General features: G+C 38.8%; 1 pseudogene; it reads right to left on the bottom strand.

Moving 5' to 3' along the window:
- Positions 1–20,277: 20,277 nt before the first annotated feature.
- On the bottom strand, positions 20,278–21,055 carry LOC129564580 (small ribosomal subunit protein eS1 pseudogene; annotated as a pseudogene).
- Positions 21,056–23,271: the final 2,216 nt, after the last annotated feature.

Genomic DNA, 23,271 nt, shown 5'->3' with positions numbered 1-23,271 from the left:
GACCAGATGCCATGATCTTCGTTTCCTGAATGTTGAGCTTCAATCCATCCTTTTCACTCTCCTCTTTCACTTTCATCAAGAGGTTTTTGAGTTCCTCTTCACTTTCTGCCATAAGGGTGGTGTCATCTGCATATCTGAGGTTATGGATATTTCTCCCAGCAATCTTGACTCCAGCTTGTGCTTCTTCCAGCCCAGCGTTCCTCATGATGTACTCTGCATATAAGTTAAATAAGCACGGTGACAATATACAGCCTTGACGTACTCCTTTTCCTATTTGGAACCAGTCTGTTGTTCCATGTACAGTTCTGACTGTTGCTTCCTGACCTGCATACAGGTTTCTCAAGAGGCAGGTCAGGTGGTCTGGTATTCCCATCTCTTTCAGAATTTTCCACAGTTTATTTTGATCCACACAGTCAAAGGCTTTGGCATAGTCAATGAAGCAGAAATAGATGTTTTTCTGGAACTCTCTTGCTTTCTCCATGATCCAGCAGATGTTGGCAATTTGATCTCTGGTGACTCTCCAATAAAAAAAGAAATTGACCTTCAAACTGCTTGTTCTAGAGCATATAACGATGGCTTAAACTTTGAAAATAGTTTCAATTTGTATTGTTCAGTTGGAAGTTTCTATTTCTTTATGAGGCAATTTTGTCTTTCTTTTCCTAAAAAGTCATTGCTTTCACTTAGGATTTCATATTTAATGACATGATATTTATAATAAAATTTGTATTACAGAAATCCTAAAACATACACAACAGTAAAGAGAATAGTATAATGAACCCAATATACCTGATACTCAACATCAACAATCATTAGTGCATGGCCAACATGGTTTAAAAACCGTACCCCCATCTATTACCACCACCAATCTTTGCTTCTTGAATAATGTGAAACAAATTTAAGATATCATGCTGTTTTATCTCTAAATATTTCAGTATGCATTTTAAAAGATAATGACTCATAAAATATGAACTCAATACAATTATAAACCCTAAAGATTTCTACTTATTTTTAATCTACAGTTTTCCCCACACACACATAACATTTTTCCGTTGCAATTATTTTTTGTTATATAATGAAACACATACATATGTCTTGTGTTCTGTCTTGTTTCCCATAGTCTGGATTTTGAAGATTGCAACACTTTAGTGTCTTTTAACATGTTCTTCAGTCTTCTGTACTTTTCATTGCTAGTTAGAGGTAGAGACTTGATCAGTTGTTTTTTTTTTTAATTTTGTTTTCCAAGACTACACCATAGGTGATGCTGTGTACTTCCAATGGTGGGTTAGTCACCAAGTCATGTCTGACTCTTTGTGACCCCATGGACTGTTGCCTGTCAAGCTCCTCTGTCCATGGGATTTTCCAGACTAAAATACTGGAATATTTTGCCATTTCCTTCCCAGGGGATCTTCCCCACCCAGGGATCAAACGTGGGTCTCATGCATTGCAGGTGAATTCTTTGTCAACTGAGCTACCAGGAAAGCCCAAGTACTTCCAGTGGGAGGGTACATAATGTCTGGTTATCTCTCTTTGTGCTGATGCTAGCAGTCACTGATGACAATTATCCATTAATCCCTTAAGACTTGAAGAATGATAATTTCTTATTCGCTCATTCCATTTTAATTTATTAGCTGAAATACCCATATACTATATGTAGAAATTATTCTTTGTCCATCATTTGTTTGTCCTGAGGGAAAGATGTAATATTTACTGTGTTCTCTTATAACATTTAAATCTCTTCTGCATAAATATTTTGTATAATGTTATTTAAGTTATATTATTTCTGATTTTCTATTCAGTTCAGTTCAGTCGCTCAGTCATGCCCAACTCTTTGCGACCCCATGAACCACAGTTTGCCAGGCCTCCCTGTCCATCACCAACTCCCAGAGTCTACCCAAACCCATGTCCATTGAGTTGGTGATGCCATCCAACCATCTCATCCTCTGTCATCCCCTTCTCTTCCTGCCCTCAATCTTTCCCAGCATCAGGGTCTTTTCAAATGAGTCAGCTCTTCACATCAGGTGGCCAAAGTATTGGAGTTTCAGCTTTAGCATCAGTCCTTCCAATGAACACCCAGGACTGATCTCCTTTAGAATGGACTGGTTGGATCTCCTTGCAGTCCAAGGGACTCTCAAGAGCCTTCTCCAACACCACAGTTCAAAAGCATCAATACTTCTGCACTCAGCTATATTCAGTAATCATATTTTAAAATTTTGTCTGTTTTATAAGATTTTCAAAGAACAGGCTTTTGTTATTTGGCTCTACTCTTTTCCATTTCTTTATTTCTGCATTTACTTTCTTTATTTCCAACTTTATACTTCCTAAGGTTTAACATGCTATTTATTCCCTAGTTTCTTGAATGGCTTGGATGTTTCAGACGTTTCTTATTTTTTAAATACATCTATTTAAGGCTATATATTTCCCTCTGAGTAGCACCTGGGTTGCATCACACAGTTAAAGTTAAATATATCATCTGATTACTTACATTATTAGAATTTTTCAAAATATATATAAAAACTAGAAGTGAAAAAATATTTTTAATTAAAAGATGGAGAATATGAGAGATATATAGTGCTATATAGAGAAGGTTTCAGGATCCAGGGGTATTTATGTTTTTTCTTTTATTAATTATAAAAGTGGGTAGCCTTTCCCTTCTCCAGGGGAATCTTCCCAACCCAGGAAACAAACTGGGATCTCCTGCATTTCAGGCCTATTCTTTACCAACTGAGCTTTCAGGGAAGCCCTTATTAACTATAGAAGAAACTTAAACCTATTTAATTGCTGGTGACAGATTTGGGTTTATCCCAGGAATGTGATGAAGTTTAATACCAGAAAATCTGTCACTATTATTGGCCACACAGGTAATTGTCAGAGATTGTCCAGGAAAATAGAAACCATGATAAATATTTAAAGCAGAAAATTGGTGACAAAAATGACATAGAAGCTAAACAGGGGACAGTTAGTGAATCCAATAATTAGCAACATAAAGAAATGTTAGGTTCAATAGGATCTGGAACCATGGTGGATCAATCTGATAGGGCTGGAACCATGGGAAATATGTAGCTGTTAAAGGGAAACCAGTTGATTCAGAGGAAGGAGAAAAACTGGCTTTCTTTCTCCTGGGTTTAATATCTTGCTGGTTTGCCTGTTGGCAGAACTCAGATGGAAGCAAAATGTTAGCCAGCCTAAGAATTGCAGACTGTAGGATTCAGCCCATATATATTATAAGGCAGAGAGAAGGACAAGTGAGGGGTGAATCTGAGGGCAGTTAAGCTCAGGAAAAGCATACAATGTTGACAGATTAAATGAGAAAGATAATATCTAAATTGATACAGAATCAATAATGTATTTTGTCCTCATTCCACACCTTCCCAAGTCCAGGCTAGATTAAATGTTCTTTTCTCTGTTCCCATACCCCTTATATGCTTCTCGTCTCATCATCAAATTAATTTCCAAGATGTGATTAACAGTGTGCCTATCTCCGTAGATTATGCCATGTCTCCCACTGAATCCACAGTGTCTTTATATTGCTTCAATCAGAGTGTGCACTGTAAATATTTGTTTTTGAATCATTTGATTTGCCATTACATTTGAATTTTTAAATAAAATACATAATTATTTTAACTTCATAATTTTTCCTAGGTTGAGTATCACACAAAAGACATGATTGCACAAATGTAAACACAGAAATTAAGGTAACTGCTTCCATCTAGTCAGATGTAAGTCTACTCTTACCTGAAGTAATTAGCATCAACCATTATCAAACCTAAGAACTGCATCGTTCTCAACGTTTACCTGTCAATATTTTAGAGACATAATCTTAGAAATCTATAAAGCTGGAAAACGAAGGAATCATGAAACATATGGTGATAACCTCAAAAAAATGTCTTGAAAAGTCAGTTTTCTTTTTTTCACAAATTACTTTAGTAACAGAATTTTCTCAAAAATATTGAGTAGAAAATAGAACAATTAATCTCAGAGATTGACAGAATATACTTCAGTTCAGTTCAGTTCAGTTCAGTCGCTCAGTCATGTCCGACTCTTAGCGACACGATGAACCACAGCACGCCAGGCCTCCCTGTCCATCACCAACTCCCGGAGTTCACTCAAACTCATGTCCATCGAGTCGGTGATGCCAGCCAGCCACCTCATTCTCTGTCGTCCCCGTCTCCTCCTACCCTCAATCGCTCCCAGCATCAGAGTCTTTTCCAGTGAGTCAACTCGTCGCATGAGGTGGCCAAAGTATTGGAGTTTCAGTTTTAGCATCAGTCCTTCCAATGAACACCCAGGATTGATCTCCTCTAGAATGGACTGGTTGGATCTCCTTGCAGTCCAAGGGACTCTCAAGAGTCTTCTCCAGCACCACAGTTCAAAAGCATCACTTCTTCGGTGATCAGCTTTCTTCACAGTCCAACTCTCACATCCATACATGACCACGGGAAAAACCATAGCCTTGACTAGACGGACCTTGGTTGGCAAAGTAATGTCTCTGCTTTTTAATATGCTATCTAGGCTGGTCATAACTTTCCTTCCAAGGAGTAAGCATCTTTTAATTTCATGGCTGCAATAAGCATCCGCAGTGATTTTGGAGCCCAAAAAAATAAAGTCTGACACTGTTTCCACTGTTTTTCCATCTATTTCCCATGAAGTGATGGGACCAGATGCCATGATCTTCGTTTTCTGAATGTTGAGCTTCAAGCCAACCTTTTCCCTCTCGTCTTTCACTTTCATCAAGAGGCTTTTGAGTTCCTCTTCACTTTCTGCCATAAGGGTGGTGTCATCTGCATATCTGAGGTTATTGATATTTCTCCCATCAATCTTGATTCCAGCTTGTGCTTCTTCCAGCCCAGCGTTCCTCATGATGTACTCTGCATATAAGTTAAATAAGCAGGGTGACAATATACAACCTTGACGTACTCCTTTTCCTAATTGGAACCAGTCGGTTGTTTCACCCAGGATTTAATCAAAACATAGACAAGGCCACCTTGCCTGGGTGTCTTAAATGACCTTTGTATTATATGGCTATTTAGCTGGAAAGAAATTCTCTCTATAGTATACCATTCAGTTCAGTTCAGTTCAGTTCAGTTCAGTCGCTCAGTCGTGTCCGACTCTCCGCGACCCCATGAATCACAGCACGCCAGGCCTCCCTGTCCATCACCAACTCCCGGAGTACACTCAAACTGATGTCCACAGAGTCGGTGATGCCATCCAGCCATCTCATTCTCCGTTGTCCCCTTCTCCTCCCGCCCCCAACCTTTCCCAGCATCAGAGTCTTTTCCAGTGAGTCAACTCGTCGCATGAGGTGGCCAAAGTATTGCAGTTTCAGCTTTAGCATCAGTCCCTCCAATGAACATCCAGGATTGATCTCCTTTAGAATGGACTGGTTGGATCTCCTTGCAGTATAAGGGACTCTCAAGAGTCTTCTCCAACACCACAGTTCAAAAGCATCGATTCTTCGGCGATCAGCCTTCTTCACAGTCCAACTCTCACAACCATACATGACCACGGGAAAAACATTTACCAACATTTAAATCATACAATCACTGATTCACAGTACAGAAAAAGGACCTTGAGGGACATTTAGTCTATTCATCCATTGAAGTTTTAGATATACTACTTTTTACTAAGTTCCTTACATAAAGTCCATAATTGGTACCTCTGTAACTGATTATTCATTAGTTCTGATTCTGCTTTGTGGAATCACAATAAATGTTTCTAAACAAGCACATGGCAATCCTTCAGATGTTTGAAAATAGCCAACATGTTCTGCTCAAGTCTTTTACACGCTAAGTCACTTCAGTTGTGTCTGACTTTGTGTGACCCTATGAACTGTATTTAGCCCACCAGGCTTCTCTGTCCATGGGATTCTCCAGGCAAAAATACTGGAGTGGGTTGGCAGGCCCTCCTCCAGGGAATCTTCCTAACTCAGGGATCGAACCCAGTCTATGTGTCTCCTGCATTGTCAGGTAGGTTCTTTACCATTAGTGCCACCTGTGAAGCTGAAGTCTTACTAGTCCAAAATAACATACTTATTTATTTCAGGAGATTCCCATATATCACAGTGTCTACTAAACACTAAACTTTGCTGTCTACTAAACAGTTGTAGTTAGAGGTAAATTAACTAAAATTAAATATTTACATCTTTAGTCATAATAGCCATGCTTCAGATATTCAGGGTGGCAGAGGATGAGATGGTTGGATGGCATCACCAACTCAAAGGACATGAGTTTGAGCAAACCCCAGGAGATGGTAAAGGACAGGGAAGCCTGGTGTGCTATGGTCCATGCTATCACAAAGAGTCGAACATGATTAACAACTGAACAACAACATGTAGCTGGTAGCTAGTGAACTGGAAAGCACTGATAGAGAGCATTTCCATCATCATTATCACAAAAGTACTGTTATTGTTCAGTGCTGGTCTCTACCTATATTTTTTGTAGGTTAAAAATGATTTATGAATGGTGAATTATAAGTTAGGCTCAGTTGTTGGTGTTTTGCTTTTTTTTTGTTTTTGTATCTTTCATTATCTGGTATCTTCCTTCTAGAAGCACTACACTTCTGAGACTCTCCTCATAGAACATTATATTCAGTTCAGTTCAGTTCAGTTCAGTCGCTCAGTCGTGTCCAACTCTCCGCGACCCCATGAATCACAGCACGCCAGGCCTCCCTGTCCATCACCAACTCCCGGAGTTCACTCAAACTCATGTCCACAGATTCGGTGATGCCATCCAGCCATCTCATTCTCTGTCGTCCCCTTCTCCTCCCGCCCCCAACCTTTCCCAGCATCAGAGTCTTTTCCAGTGAGTCAACTCATCGCATGAGGTGGCCAAAGTATTGCAGCTTCAGCTTTAGCATCAGTCCCTCCAATGAACATCCAGGATTGATCTCCTCTAGAATGGACTGGTTGGATCTCCTTGCAGTATAAGGGACTCTCAAGAGTCTTCTCCAGCACCACAGTTCAAAAGCATCGATTCTTCGGCGATCAGCTTTCTTCACAGTCCAACTCTCACATCCATACATGACCACGGGAAAAACCATTGCCTTGACTAGACGGACCTTGGTTGGCAAAGTAATGTCTCTGCTTTTTAAAATACTATCAAGGTTGGTCATAACTTTTATATTACTCACGTTCAATTAAAAAAGCAGAAACACTAAGATCCAAGACTTCATCTGAAAATAATGTTCTTTTCTGTGAAATGTGATGATCTATAACTCTGACTTTTCTGTCTAAGCCTATGGATATTTGCTTTGTAATGCTGCAGCAGTTTTCAAAGTCAGAAATTCTAAACACTTTGAAGAATTCTAATAACTCCCTGAAATGGTTAGTACAATGTTCGAGAATATGTTTTTATTTTTATAATAATTTACTAACCAATTTACTGCTTGAGCATAGCCTGAACTTGTCCTGGCATTCAGGCCAAAGAGTTAATGTTTGTACAAACACTACAAGGACAGGTTCTGCGGACTGATTAGAAAGACAGTGTCCCACCTTGGGTCCCAGCAGTTACTGCACGTGAAGTATGACTTCTGCCCCTGATCCACAGATGATGCCATCATCACTATTACTGCTTTAGCTGTCACAATCACTGCCCCCAATCTGGGCCAATATTCCAGTATCACTTTCCTGTTAGGGACCTGTGGTACCTGGGACCTGCAATAAAATGAAATACAATTAAATATTCACTTCCTCCATGAACAAAGGGAGGCTTGCCAGGAAGCTACCTTAACAGTTGATGTAAGAGGTCATAAGAATATTAACTAGAGTAGTTGTGGTAGGAATGGAAAAGAGTGAACAGATAGAGTGTTTTCTTTGAGACTCTTCCCTTAAGTAATAGAAACAACTCGAATCTTATACAAAAATGGAATGTTAATGTTTCACATAACCAAACCAAAGGGTGAGTCTGTCTTCAAAACAGTTGGAACTGAGAACTCAACTACCACCTGGCCGCCCACTCTGCTGTTTCCATGCTCTATAGTATGCCTATCTTTGTAACCAAGGACACCTGGATACTCTACTAAAACAACTTTGTTTGATTGAGAGGAAGAAGCAATTTCCTTCCAAGAAGATAGTGATGCTCCCTAGAGGGAAGAGACAATAAGACAATAAACCAGACAATGTAAACTTCAAAGATGTAGTCTCAAAAAAAATGACAGATTTCCCTAACATTTTATAAATGTAAATGGAGGCTACAGAGGGCAGTACCTTATTCCTCCTAAGTGGAAGAAGGCAAATTTTTATCCTGGCTTTTCCTATCCTCGGGTCATTCTTCTGATATGAGGAAGGGATGTGTCAAGAAAGATACTTGAACTCAGAATAACAGAGGGGTGTAATTATCTGTCTTTTTGGGCTTTCCAACTTTTGTTCACATCCATTAGATCTAATAATAAAGAGCTAATTATAGATGCCAAAAAAATCCAAATACAAGCAAAAAAGCTGTAGAAACTCCATACTCAGGAAACCCATGTATCAGCATTACACTTTTAATAATTCTTTACACTTTCTTAATATATTTATACATAAGGAAGGTAAAGGCTGGAACAAGAAACTTTGATATTCCTAATTTTTTTTAACATGACTTGCTTGTATTTTTCTTCTTGATTCCATAGGAAGATCCAGGTAAGTGAGAATCTGAAGAATGTCCTAATGTGAGCCTCTTATCAAAGATTGGAAGCTAGACAGAAAAGAATTAAGTGTTATAACTTTTCTACTCATTTGGAGAGTAAGCCAATGGAGGCATATTAGGGTGCAGGGTGTGATAGGGTGGGAGGGTTAACAGGAAAATGTGGTTTCTCAAGTTGAGCCCTTTCCCCAGCGCACCCTACTCTTAAGAGCAGAGCACTCTTTCTAAAGTGGTTCTTATTAGCTCTAACCTTAATTCAAAAATCAATCTTCTTGGTCTGGTTTAATAAGCCTCAGAAAAACATCAGTTCAGTTGAGTCACTCAGTCGTGTCTGACTCTTTGTGACCCCATGAACCGCAACAAGTCAGGCCTTGCTGTTCATCACCAACTCTCAGAGTCCATCCAAACCCATGTCCATTGAGTCAGTGATGACATCGAAACATCTTATCCTCTGTCATCGCCTTCTCTTCTTGCCCTCAATCTTTGGCAGCATCAGGGTCTTTTCAAATGAGTCAGATCTTCGCACCAGGTGGCCAAAGTATTGGAGTTTCAGCTTTAGCATCAGTTTTTCCAATGAACACCCAGGATTGATCTTCAGGATGAACTGGTTGGATCTCCTTGCAGTTCAAGGGACTCTCAAGAGTCTTCTCCAACACCACAGTTCAAAAGCATCAATTCTTCAGCACTCAGCTTTCTTTATAGCCCAACTCTCACATCCATACATGACCACTGGAAAAACCATAGCCTTGACCTTTGTTGGGAAAGTAACGTCTCTGCTTTTTAATAAGCTGTCTAGGTTTGTCATATCTTTCCTTCCAAGGAGTAAGCATCTTTTAATTTCATGGCTGCAATCATATCTGCCGTGATTTTGGAGCGCAGAAAAATAAAGTCTGACACTGTTTCCACTGTTTGCCCATTTATTGGCCATGAAGTGATGGGACCGGATGCCATGACCTTAGTTTTCTGAATGTTGAGCTTTACGTCAGTATTTTCACTCTCCTCTTTCACTTTCATCAAGAGGCTCTTTAGTTCTTCTTCACTTTCAGACATAAGACTGGTGTCATCTGCATATCTGAGGTTATTGGTATTTCTCCCAGCAATCTTGATTCCAGCTTGTGCTTCCTCCAGCCCAGTGTTTCTCATGATGTACTCTGCATATAAGTTAAATAAGCAGGGTGACAATATACAACCTTGATGTACTCCTTTTCCTATTTGGAACCAATCTGTTGTTCCATGTCCAGTTCTAACTCTTGCTTCCTGACCTGCATACAGGTTTCTCAAGAGGCAGTCAGGTGGTCTGGTATTCCCATCTCTTTCAGAATGTTCCACAGTTTATTGTGATCCACAGAGTCAAAGGCTTTGGCATAGTCAATGAAGCAGAAATAGATGTTTTTCTAGAACTCTCTTGCATTTTTCCATTTTCCAATGGATGTTGGCAATTTGATCTCTGGTTCTTCTGGCTTTTCTAAAACCAGCTTGAACATCTGGGAGTTCACAGTTCACGTATTGCTGAAGCCTGGCTTGGCGGATTTTGAGCATGACTTTACTAGCGTGTGAGATGAGTGCAATTGTGCAGTAGTCTGAGCATGCACTCTTTGGCATTCCTTTTCTTTGGGATTGGAATGAAGACTGACCTTTTCCAGTCCTGTGGCTACTGCTGAGTTTTCCAAATTTGCTGGCATATTGAGTGCAGCACTTTCACAGCATCATCTTTCAGGATTTGAAATAGCTCAACTGGAATTCCATCACCTCCACTAGCTTTGTTCGTAATGATGCTTTCTAAGGCCCACTTGACTTCACATTCCAGGATGTCTGGCTCTAGGTGAGTGATCACACCATCGTGATTATCTGGGTCGTGAAGATCTTTTTTGTACAGTTCTTCTGTGTATTCTTGCCACCTCTTCTTAATATCTTCTGCTTCTGTTAGGTTCATACCATTTCTGTCCTTTATTGAGCCCATCTTTGCATGAAATGTTCCCTTGGTATCTCTAATTTTCTTGAAGAGATCTCTAGCTTTCCCATTCTATTGTTTTCCTCTGTTTCTATGCATTGATCACTCAGGAAGGCTTTCTTATCTCTCCTTGCTATTTTTGGAACTCTTCATTCAAATGGGTATCTCTTTCCTTTTCTCCTTTGCTTTTCGCTTCCCTTCCTTTCACAGCTATTTTTAAGGTCTCCTCAGACAGCCATTCTGCTTTTTTTGCATTTCTTTTTCTTGGGAATGGTAATGCTTCCTGTCTCCTGTACAATGTCACGAACTTCCATCCATAGCTCATCAGGCACTCTATCAGATCTAGTCCCTTAAATCTATTTCTCACTTCCACTGTATAGTCATAAGGGATTTGATTTAGGTCATACCTGAATGGTCTAGTGGTTTTCTCCACTTTCTTCAATTTCAGTCTGAATTTGGCAATAAGGAGTTCATGATCTGAGCCACAGTTAGCTCCCGGTCTTGTTTTCACTGACTGTATAGAATTTCTCCATCTTTGGTTGAAAATAATATAATCAATCTGATTTCGGTACTGACCATCGGGTGATGTCCATGTGTAGAGTCTTCTCTTGTGTTGTTAGAAGAGGGTGTTTGTTATGCCCAGTGCATTCTCTTGGCATTACTCTTTTAGCCTTTGCCCTGTTTCATTCTGTATTCCAAGGCCAAATTTGCCTGCTACTCCAGGTGTTTCTTGACTTCCTAGTTTTGCATTCCAAATGCCAAACAAAGTGAGCTTCCCACTAGACCCTGAGTGCACATGGTCCTGCAAGTATCAGCTGATAAGCCACTACGTTTTTCTCCATTCTCCAAACTGATTTTCCCTCTTTACTCACACATACTGGCAGTGCTTTGCCTTTCTACTGACAACTACCATTTGTCTGGGCTTGACAGGTTTTATGCAAAAGAGTCTTCCCTTCTAGACTGTTCATTACAGAATTAAATGCACATATTGACACATGACAAGTACTCAGGAGTAGAAATAAGCTGATATGGAGGCTCCAAAGATTGCCTTAAGCATAAGAATACCCATGTCCCTCCTACCCATTCGAATCATAATACTAGAAGCCTAGACCACACAGTGGTAGCCAAAGGTGACTGACTACAGCAGGCCAACTGAGGACAAGACAACTTGAGGATGACCATATGCTGGCTCTGTCACTGACTGGTATTTTATTAGAAACAAATTGGTTCTTAAAAGTTGTATCCACTGGCTATTTCAGCTTTTGAACACGTCATTCCTAAATTTCTCTCTCTACTAAAAATATGGCATTTTCTTTTCCCCTTGGAGCATCTTGTGAAAAATATGCTCTTTTCTCTCTCAAGTTCAGTTTCTGTAGTACATATACACAATTATATTCAATATATTTCACTTGAGTATACTGCTTTCTCCTCTATTTCTGATATTTTGTGGAAAATTACTTAAGTGATGAAACACTCTATTTCCAAGTATATCTTCAGACAAAAGAGGAAGGAGTGGATTTACAGACAGAGCATAAACCCAACGTTATTATTATCTCCCAACAAACTGATATTTACAACAAACAGGCAATTTTTGCCATACGTCCAAGAAGACATAAAATTTTCTAGAATCCATAACACATCATGTAGGCAACAGAAAGGAACTTCAGGCACTTATCTGTTCATGGCAAAATGACAAAGCAACAAACAAAAAACCTTCTGTGATATCTAAGTAGTCACAACAGAATAGGATATTAATTTCAAATATAGTTTTTAAACGTTACAACTGTCAGAATACTAGAAGGATTCTTGAGGTAAATACTAAAGAATTACCCTGCAGTCCAGGCTAGTTTTACTCTTCCACATTATCTTTGATATTTTAAAGATAACCTTGAAATTGTAAACATTTATTATAAAAAAAATACTTAAAAATGGGGAAAAAAAGTAAAGAAAATTTTTAAAAATCCATCTATGATATACCACCCAGGGATGAGGGATTTTAAAATATTGACATACAGTTGAAACCTTGAAAATGAGTTGAACTGCATGGATTTATACGTGGATTTTTTTTTTCAACAAATATGTATAGAACAAATTAATCCACAGTTGGTTGAATCTGCAGATTTGCATATACAGGTATGGAGGGTGAACTATACAGTTAAAAGCAGAATTTCAACTGCGTGTGGGGTCAGTCCCACTAATACCCATGTTGTTCAAGGGGCATCTGTATTTATTCTGTCTTTTTTAATGCAAATATAGAAGACCTCTTATAAATATTGTAAGCAATCTAAAAAGTCAGTTGAAATAAGAATAAAAAATTATGCTAAATATTTTAATAGATTACTTTTTAAAGCATGTGGGGTCTTTTCCCAATGGCTTCTCTCACTTAGTAATATGCACTTCCAGTAAGATTCCACCATCTCTTTCCATGACTGGACAGGTCATTTCTTTTTAGCTCTGAATAATATTCTACTGTCTGAAAGTACCACAGTTTATTTATTCAATCACTTACTGAAAGAAATCATTTGACTTCAGGTTTGGTTAATTATGAATAGAACTGCTATACATACCCAGGTACAGGTTTTTGCATGGACATCAGTTTACAATTCTTTATGAAAATACTAAGGAGTATGATTCCTAGATAATATTAGAGTATGTTTAGTTTTGTAAGAAACTGCCAAACAGTCTTATAAAGTAGCTGTACCATGTAGTTTTTCCACCAGCAATAAATGACAGTTCCTATTACTCCACATCCTCATCAGCATTTGGCATTATCAGGGCTCTGAATTTTGGCTATTCTAATATTTGTGTTCCCTTCATGGATCACAGACTTGTCGTGTCAAAGGGGCTTGCATAACTCGATGAAGCCATGAGCTATTCCATGCCACCAAAGGTGGACAGGACATAGTGAACAGTTCTGACAAAATGTGGTCCACTGGAGGAGGAAATGGCAAACCACTCTATGGTTTGCCTCAAGAATCCCATGAAAAGTACAAAAAGGCAAAAAGATATGACTTTGGAAGATGAACCCCCCAGGGCAGTAGGTGTTCAATATGTTACTGGGGAAGAGCAGAGGGCAGTTACAAATACCTCCAGAAAGAAGGAAGCAGCTGGGACAAAGAAGAAATGATGCTCACTTGTGGATGTGTCTGGTGGTGAAGGTAAAATCCGACACTGTAAAGAACCATACTGCATAGGATCCTGAAATATTAGGTCCATGAATCAAGGTAAATTGGATGTGGTCAAGAAGGATATAGCATGACTGAACATGGACATCTTAGGAATATACAGGAATCAGTTCAGTTCAGTCGTTCAGACGTGTCCGACTCTTTGCGACCCCATGAATCACAGCACGCCAGGCCTCCCTGTCCATCACCAACTCCTAGACCTCACTCAAACTTATGTCCATCGAGTCGGTGATGCCATCCAGCCATCTCATTCTCTGTTGTCCCCTTCTCCTCCCGCCCCCAATCCCTCCCAGCATGAGAGTCTTTTCCAGTGAGTCAACTCGTCACATAAGGTGGCCAAAGTATTGGAGTTTCAGTTTTAGCAATCAGTCCTTCCAATGAATACCCAGGATTGATCTCCCTTAGAATGGACTGGTTGGATCTCCTTGCAGTCCAAGGGACTCTCAAGAGTCTTCTCCAACTCCACAGTTCAAAAGCATCAATTCTTCGGCGATCAGCTTTCTTCACAGTCCAACTCTCACATCCATACATGACCAAATGGGTGAATTTAATTCAGATGACTACTATATCTACTACTGTGGGCAAGAATTCCTTAGAAGAAATGGAATAGCCCTCAGAGTCAACAAAAGAGTCTGAAATGCAGTACTTTGGTGAAATCTCAAAAATGACAGAATGATCTCAACTTGTTTCTGAGCCAAACCATTCAACATCATAGTAATCCAAGTCTATGCACCAACCATTGATGCCAAAGAAACTGAAGTTGACCAGTTCCATGAAGACTTACAACACCTTCTAGAACTAACACCCCCAAAAATGTGTCCTCATCATTACAGGAGAAAGTGAAAGCTGCTCAGTCATGTCTGACTCTTTGTGACCCCATAGACTACAAAGTCCATGGAATTCTCCAGGCCAGAATATTGGAGTGGGTAGCCGTTCCCTTCTTCAGGGGATCTTCCCAATCCAAGGATCAAATCCAGGTCCCCCACATTGATAAGTGGTGCTGGGAAAACTGGACAGCTACATGTAAAAGAATGAAATTAGAACACTTCCTAACACCATATACAAAGTTAAACTCAAAATAGATTAAAAACATAGATGTAAGACCAGAAACTATAAAAGTCTTCAAGGAAAACAGGCAGAACACTTGATGACATAAATCAAAGCAAGATCCTCTATGAACCACCTCCTAGAGTAATGGAAATAAAAATAAAAGTAAACAAGTCGGACCTAATTAAACTTAAAAGCTTATGCACAGCAAAGAAAACAATAAGCAAGGTGAAAAGACAACCCTCAGAATGGTAGAAAATAATAGCAAATGGAACAACTGAGAAAATATTAATCTCCAAAATATATAAGCAGCTCATACAACTCAATACCAGAGAAACAAACAACCCAATCAAAAAGTAGGAAAAAGGCCTAAACAAACATTTCTTCAAAGAATACATGCAGATGGCTAAAAAACACATGAGAAGATGCTCAATATCGCTCATTATTAGGGAAATGCAAATCAAAACTACAGTGAGATATCACCTCTCACCAGTCAGAATGGCCATCATCAAAAATTCTACAAACAATAAATGCTAAAGAGGGTGTGGAGTAAAGGGAAAACTCTTGCATTGTAGGTGGGAATGTAAACTGATACAGCCACTATGGAAGGTCTGGAGATTCCTTAAAAAACTAGGAATAAAATCACCATGTGACCCAGCAATCCCACTCCTAGGCATATACCCAGAAGAAACCAAAATGAAAAAAGAAACATGTACCTCAGTGTTCATTGCAGCACTATTTACAGTAGCTAGAACATGGAAGCAACCTAGATGTCCATCCACAGATGAATGGATAAAGAAGCTGTGGTACATATACACAATGGAATATTCAGTTCAGTCAGTTCAGTTCAGTCGCTCAGTCGTGTCTGACTCTTTGCGACCCCATGGATCACAGCACGCCAGGCCTCCCTGTCCATCACCAACTCCGGGAGTTCACTCAAACTCATGTCCATAGAGTAGTTCTTGCCATCCAGCCATAAAAAGGAACACATTTGGTCAGTTCTAATGAGGTGGATGAACCTAGAGCCTATTACAGAGTGAAGTAAGTCAGAAAGAGAAAGATAAATACTGTACACTAATGCATATATATAGAATCAAGAAAGATGGTACCGAAGAATTTATTTGCAAGGCAACAATGGAGAAACACACAGAGAACAGACTTATGGACATGGGGAGAGGAGAGAAAAGGGTGAGATGTATGGAAAGAGTAACATGGAAACTTACATTATCATAAGTAAAATAGATAGCCAACGGGAGTTTGCTGTGTGGCTCAGGAAACTCAAACAGAGGCTCTGTATCAACCTAGAGGGGTGGGATGGGGAGGAAGATGGGAGGGAGGTTCAAGAGGGAAGGGATATATATATATATCCCTATATACCTATATATATATATATATACCTATGACTGATTCATGTTGAGGTTTTGAAAGAAAACAACAAAATTCTGTAAAGCAATTATGCATCAATTAAAGGGTGAAGGTGGAATGATTGGAGAGAATGGAATTGTAGCATGTATATTATCATAAGTGACCAGTCCAGGTTCGACGCATAAATTTTCCTCTGTTCATTTCTTTGCATTTGTGCTTTTTTAATAAAATTCTTTTTTAGAAATAAAAAAAATAAATAATAAAAAAAAAGTGAATTTCAAAAAAAAAAAATAAATAAAGTTTTTTTAAAAAAGATACCAGAAGAAACAGGTAACTTTGACCTTGGAATACAAAACGAAGTGGGGCAAAGGCTAACAGAGTTTTGTCAAAAGAACAGGTTGGCCATGGCAAACACCATTTTCCAACAACACAAAAGATGACTCTACACATGGACATCACCAGATGGTCAAAACCAAAACATATTCAGATTGATTGTGTTCTTTGCAGCCAAAGAAGAAGCTTTAAACAGTCAGCAGAAATAAGACCTGAGCTGACTGTGGCTCAGATCATCAGCTCCTTAATGCAAAATTCAGATTTAAATTGAAGAAAGCAGGGGAAAGCACTGGATCACTCAAGTAAGACCTAAATCAAATCCCTTGTAATTATATAGTGAAGGTGACAAATAGACTCAAGGGATTCAATCTGTCAGACAGAGTGCCTGGGAAACTACGGTCGGAAGTTCATAACACTGTATAGGAGGCAGTGACCAAAACCATCCCAAAGAAAAAGAAATGCAAGAAGGCAAAGGGGTTGTCTGAGGAGGCTTTACAAATAGCTGAGGAAAGAAGAGAAACAAAAGGCAAGGGAGAAAGGGAAAGATATGCCTAACTGAACACAGAGTTCCAGAGACTAGCAAAGAGATAAGAGATCCTTCTTAAGTGAACAGAGCAAAAGAATTGAGGAAAACCAAAGAATCGGAAAGACTATAGATCTCCAAGAAAATTAGAGATATCAAAGGAACATTTCATGCAAGGATGGACACAATAAAGGACAGAAATGGTAAGGACCGAATAGAAGCAGAAGAGATTAAGAAGAGGTGGCAGGAAAACACAGAAGAACTATACAAAAAAGGTCTTAATGACCCAGATAACCATGATGGTGTGGTCACTCACCTAGAGCCAGACATCCTGGAGTGCGAAATCAAGTGGGCCTTAGGAAGCATAACTATGAACAAAGCTAGTGGAGGTGATGGAACTCCAGCTGAGTTATTTAAAATCCTAAAAGATGATGATGTTAAAGTGTTGCGCTCAATATGCCAACCAACTTGGAAAACTCAGCAGAGGCCACAGGAGTGGAAAAGGTCACTTTTCATTTAAATCCCAAAGAAGGGCAATACCAAAGAATGTTCAGACTACCAGACAATTGTACTTATTTCACATGCCAACAAGGTAATGCTCAAGATCCTTCATGCTAGGTTTCAACAGTATGTGAACCTAGAACTTCGAGATATACAAGCTGGATTTAGAAAAAGCAAAGGAGCCAGAGATCAAATTGCCAATACCTATTGGATCATGGAGAAATCAAGGGAATGCCAGAAAAACATCTACTTCTGCTTGATTGAATACATTTAAACCTGGACTGTGTGGATAATAACAAACTGTGGAAAATTCTTAAAGAGATGGGAGTACCAGACCACCTTACCTGTCCCCTAAGACCTGTATGCAAGTCAAGAAGCAAGTTAGAACTGGAAATGGAACAACAGACTGGATCAAAATTGGGAAAGGAGTATGACACGGCTGTATACTGTCACCGTGCTCATTTAACTTATATGAAGAGTGAATCATGCAAAAGGCCAGGCTGGATGAAGCAAAAGCTAGAATCAAGATTGCCAGGAGAAATACCAACAACCTCAGATATGCAGATGATACCACTCTAATGGCAGAAAGTGAAGCAGACCTAGAGCTTCCTGATGAGGGTGAAAGAGGAGAGTGAAAAAGCTGGCTTGAAACTCAACATTCATAAAACCAAGATCATGGCATTTTCTTCTATCACTTTATGGCAAAAAGAAGGGGGAAATGTGGAAGCAGTGACAGATTTTATTTTCTTGGGTTCCAAAATCACTGCAGATGGTGAGTGCAGCCATGAAATTAAAAGACGCTTGCTCCTTGGAAGAAAAGCTATGACCAACCTAGACAGCATATTGAAAAGCAGATACATTACTTTGCCAACAAAGGTCTATATAGCCAAAGCTATGGTTTTTCCAGTAGTTATGTATGGATGTTAGAGTTGGACAATAAAATAGGCTGAGCACTGAAAAATTGATACCTTCAAACTAGGGAGCTGGAGAAGACTCTTAAGAGTCCCTTGGACTGCAAGGAGATGAAACCAGTCAATCCGAAAGGAAATCAACCCTGAATATTCGTTAGAAGGACTAATGCTGAAGCTGAAGCTCCAATACTTTGGCCACCTGACGCAAACAGCTGATTCATTGGGAAAGACCCTGATACCGGGAAAGATTGAAGGCAAAAGGATAATGGGGCAGCAGAGAATGAGATGGTTAAACAGCATCACTGATTCAACAGGCATGAATTCGAGCAAACTCTGGGAGATAGTAGAGGACAGAGAGCCTAGTTTGCTGCAGTCCACGGGGTGCAAAGAGTTGGACATGACTTAGCAACTGAACAACAATACTTGTGTAGCAATATCTCATTGTGGTTTTAATTTGCAATTCCCTAACAACAGACGCTTACTCCTTGGAAGGAAAATTATGACCAACCTAGATAGCATATTAAAAAGCAGAGACATTACTTTGCCAAAGAAGTTCCGTCTAGTCAAAGCTATGGTTTTTCCAGTGGTCATGTATGGATGTGAGAGTTGGACTGTGAAGAAAGCTGAGTGCCAAAGAATTGATGCTTTTGAACTGTGGTATTGGAGAATACTCTTGAGAGTCCCTTGGACTGCAAGGAGATCCAATCAGTCCATTCTAAAGGAGATCAGTCCTGGGTGTTCATTGGAAGGACTGATGCTAAATCTTAAACTCCAATACTTTGGCCACCTCATGCGAAGAGTTGACTCACTGGAAAAGACCCTGATGCTGGGAGGGGTTGGGGGCAGGAGGAGAAGGGGACGACAGAGGATGAGATGCCTGGATGGCATCACCGATTCGATGGACATGAGTTTGGGTAAACTCCAGAAGTTGGTGATGAACAGGGAGGCCTGGTATGCTGTGATTCTTGGGGTCGCAGAGTCGGACACGACTGAGTGACTGAACTGAACTGAACTGAATGATGTATGTTGTTGAGCATCTTTTCATATGTTCATTCATTATGTATATATCTTCTTTCATGAGGTGTCTCTTCAGGTCTCTTGTCCAATTTTTATTTGGGTTGTTGTTTACTTACTGTTAAGTTTTAAGAGCTTTTATATATTTTGAGCTACCGTCCTTTGTCAGATGTCTTTTGCGAATATCTTCTGCCAGTCTGTGCTTTGTCTTCTCATTCTCTTGACAGTATCTTTTGCAGAACAGAAGTTTATAATTTTAATGAAGTTTAAGTTATCAGTTATTTATATCATGGATCATGCCTTTGGAATAGTATCTAAAAAGTCATTGTTGTACCCAAGGTCATCTACATTTTCCATATTATATTCTATTAATTTTGTAATCCTGCATCCTATGCTTAAGTAGGTGATCTATTTTGAGTTAATTTTTGAGAACAGTCTGTGTCTAGATTCTTTTTTTTTTTTTGGCATGTTACTGTCCAGTCGTTTTATCACTTTTCATTGAAAAGACTATTTTCTCTCCATTGTATTGTCTTTGTTCCTTTGTTAATTGGGTCTATTTCTGGGCTCTCTATTCTATTCCATTGATATTTTTTCTATTCTTTCACTAAAACCACCCTGTCTTAATTAATGTGCCTTCATTGTAAGTCTCGAAATTGGGTAATATCAATCCAACTTTGCCTTCTCCTTCAGGATTGTGTTATGTTAGCTATCCATAGTTACTGCTTTTACTTAAAAACTGTAGAATCACTTTGTCAATGTCCACAATTTCCTGGGATTTTTTTTTACCACAGATAAGATCTTTTATTTGTGACTATTAAATGTCTGCATTTTAAACAGGTTCTTGGACTGGTGGCTCGTATCCATCAGTTCATTCAACTTTAGCACCTGTCTCTTCCCCAGTAGCTTTTCCAGAAATACTAGCTTCACCATGTAGCTCCATGAGTTTTCCCAATTCAAGGCTTCTTCAGCATTTTTACTTTTCTAACGAAGACATCATGGGGCGAATAAATAGATTGGCAAGCCTTTTCTATGTCTTTTCCAATGCTATCTGGAATCAATTTATTGACCACCTCTTTCAAGTCATTTGTCTGCACCTCTCGGGTCATGATTTCCATCATCTTGTGGATCTGGTGCACCTGCTGGTGCTGGGCATAAGAGGTCTTCCGAATCTGATTGCTGGATTTTTTTTAGTAAAACCCACACAGTGTAACCATTGGTAGTCTTGATATCAACGTGAGTTTCAATCATGGTCTGCCATTTTTTGACCATGGAGCACATTTTGTCACGGGTAAGATCCATACCATGAAAATTAGTCAGGCAGTTTTTACCCTGAACATCCTCAATAATTAGCTTGAATTTTCTAAATGCTACTTCATCATTCTGCAGATCAGCAAGACTCACTTCAAAAACACGACCTTTGAGGCCATCAGATGCGATTTTGTTTCCTTGAGTTCTCATGACCAATGTTTTCCCAATATTCCTTATATTGAACATAGCTGATGCTTTTACATCATACTAATCTTTTTTAGAAAATGGGTTAACCACTTTTTCTTCTTGGCTTCCTTTTTGCCTCCTTTCATAAGGTGCTTGTTCTTGCCGACCACCATGGTGCCGCTCAGAGCCAAAAGAGTTTCCTGGGATTTTAACCGGGACTAAATTGAATATATAAAATAAATCGGAAAGAAGTGACATCTTGACAATACTGATTCATCCTATCCATGCATATGGAACATTTCCATTTACTTAGAGCTTTGATTTCTTTCATTAGAGTTTTGTAGTTCTTTTCCATATTTTTAACATAAAACACGAAATTGTATATTCCTTAACTAGTCCTGTAAGGTGAAGCCAAAGTCTTCTCTTGAGATGTATCCAGAGTTCTGTTTCTCATCCTTATGAAATGCATACTAACAGTGAATACTAGTTACACTTTACTTCTAGTTACATTTCTATGCTATTATTATTTTTAGTTACATTTTATTTGCATTGGAGCAATAACTTAAAAATCAACAAACAATCTGAGAGAGGCCTTCTAATTTTTATAATATTTTTACAAATTTTTAATTTTCTTGCTCACTCCAGATTAATACAGATTTATTTTAGAGCTCACCTTTATTGTGTTTTTCCAAGGCTTTTATCTGAGCATTCCTGCATGAAACAACAAACAAAAAACTTTATTTTTATAGTTACATCACATCGGTTTCTTTGACATTTAATTGAATTGTTATTATATCAAGTTTACTTAGCATATAAAAACATTTGAAAATATACAAATGATTCTTGATAAACATACCCCTCAACCAGTAGGAAAAGGACCACATAAGCACACAAGGAGATGCCTACCAGCCATGAGCTTTACATGTGCTACAAGTATTACATGTATCATAGAGGACCCAGAAACCACTCAGAGGTCAGCTAACAGAACTTCTACTGTTTATTGTTTATTTATTTTGCTTTATCTTTATGAAACAAAATCACAAAGGAAAAAGGAACAAAAAGCATCTTTAATAACCATTCTATATTTAGAAACTGTCAATAGAATAGGTTTAAAGTATAGAATTTTAAAAGTTTTTGACGGAGTGGGTATTGTGTGTGATGTTTGTGGTGTGCTTTGACAGAATTTTTGCAGTTTGTTCTTTAATTATGAAATATTTTATACAGACTTCTTGATGATGGCTATTTTGACAGGAATGAGGTCATAGCCTCATTGCAGTTTTGACTTGTATTTTTCTAATAATTAGCAATGTTGAGCATCTTTTCATGTGCTTGTTGGCCATCTGCATGCCTTCTTTGGATAAATGTCTATTTAGATCCTCTGCCCAGTTTTTGATTGGGTTGTCTGCTTATTTTCATAGTGAGCTGTTTGCATATTTTTAAAATTAATTCCTTGTCGCTTGCACAATGTGCAAATATTTTCTCCCTTTCTGTAGGTTTTCATTTTGTTTATAGTTTCCTTTGCTGTACAAAAGTTTTTGTGTTTAATTAGGCCCCATTTGTTTATTTTTGTTTTTATTTCCATTACTCTAGGAGACGGTTCCAAAAAATATTGCTGCAATTTATGTCAAAGGGTATACTATGTTTTTCTCTAGGAGTCTTATAGTATCCAGTCTTATATTTAGGTCCTTAATCCAAAAGCATAGAGACTATTATAATGAACACCTATGTGCCAACAACTCAGCATATGAAATAAACATTAAAGATATAAATAAAACCTCCTGTTTATGTATCCATCTGGGTCCCAACAAGAAACATAGTGACACACTCAATGTGAGATCATTCCAAGAGATTTTGATAGAAAAATGACTATACAACAAAGCTGTTACCATCCGTAGGCCCAAAGGGATAAGAAAAGGAGATATGCCTAGAATCCAAAGAATATCATGCAGAATTGGCCTCTTTGATTGTAGCAGAGAGCTCTGGTCAAACATAGGCAGTCTGAGGTGACCTCACAGAGAGGGATCCAGAAGAATGCTCTCCACACTCTTTCTGAATTCCTACTGGCTTCCCCATTGTCCAAATCCTTCCTGAAGCCACAGAACAAGGAGAACCCATTTATGCAGTTGATACAGGTCATCCTACCCTGGCAGAGAGCAGAATGGAGAAGAGAGTTAACTGAAGAGGTAGATATCAGTTATTCAGCTTTCTCAACCCATCCCACTCTCTTCTTCCTCTCATCCAAGAGGTATCACTAATCTGAATTTAGTGTTCAGTATTTCCATTCAGAACTGTGGACTTTTACCATACTTGCATATATCCATCTTCACTACAGAGTACTGTTGAGTCTGGTAGTTACTAGAGTTATCCACCAAACACAATCCTAAAGGAA

This window comes from Moschus berezovskii, chromosome X (genome assembly GCF_049115385.1).
Source record: "Moschus berezovskii isolate FMDL1 chromosome X, NW_MosBer_1.0, whole genome shotgun sequence".
NCBI classification, from domain to species: Eukaryota; Metazoa; Chordata; class Mammalia; order Artiodactyla; family Moschidae; genus Moschus; species Moschus berezovskii.
This window is presented reverse-complemented; position numbering and strand designations above follow the sequence as displayed.